The sequence below is a fragment of the Microtus ochrogaster genome, unplaced genomic scaffold (assembly GCF_000317375.1).
Source record: "Microtus ochrogaster isolate Prairie Vole_2 unplaced genomic scaffold, MicOch1.0 UNK5, whole genome shotgun sequence".
Classification (NCBI taxonomy): Eukaryota; Metazoa; Chordata; class Mammalia; order Rodentia; family Cricetidae; genus Microtus; species Microtus ochrogaster.
Window position 1 is genome coordinate 9,454,833 of NW_004949103.1, and position 978 is coordinate 9,455,810.

Genomic DNA, 978 nt, shown 5'->3' on the forward strand with positions numbered 1-978 from the left:
AAAAAGAAAAGAAAAAAATGAAGCATTGGTCAGGGACATTATAGCTCAGTAGAAGGGCACGTGCTTAGCATGTCTGAGGCTTAGGTTCTAGTACCACATGAAGAGAGAAGGAGGAGGCTTGCAGAAATAGTGAAACATAGGCATAACCCCAGCACTGCAAGGACTGGGGCAGTCAAGGCTAGCATGGGCTACCAAAGCCATTGCCAGAATACACAAAGATCAATATTCCGTAGTCCTTTCCTTGAAAAGATACTTCTTAACCCGATGGTGGTGGCACACGTCTTTAATCTCCAACACTTAGGAGGCAGAGGCAGGCAGATCTCTGCGTTTGAGGTCAGCATAATCTACAGAGTGAGTTCCAGGACGGTCAGGTGACATAGAGGAACTTTGTCTTGAAACAAACACTAAACAAAAACCTTCTTGTGGTTTTAAGTAATTTTTTTGCAGTCACTAAAGTAAAATATGTTTGTGAATAATCTCTAATTAACCTGCCCATTTCTACCATGAGTGAAGGTGTTCTGAAAGGAACAATGTCATCTGTCACATTCTCTGGGCAGTGCCGCTTTAGGGGTCTTTGAAGACAGTGGTCTCCACGGCGAAGCTGAGCAAAGGGGTCTAGCAGAGGCTGGAGTAGCTCAGCCCAGGGCCCTTTGCTCCCTGCACCCTGGAGCTTACTTTTTCCATTTACTTGGGATTTAAGAGGGCCGTTGATTCTGAAGTGTCTGGATCAACTATTTTGAGCCTGCCCTGGGGATAAAGGACTACCTGGTCATCCATCTTTAGAAGCAGTCCTGGGATAGGACTATAGAAGGCATGTCCCTCAGATGAAGTGAAGCCAGAGGACATAGAGCCTAGGCAGACTAGGGACATTTGTGATGGATTATAACAATGAACACTTTCAATAATTAAAATAATGTTTTTCTGTGACTCAGACACATGGCATCATAAGTTTAGATAATAGAATTTTGCATCTTAACA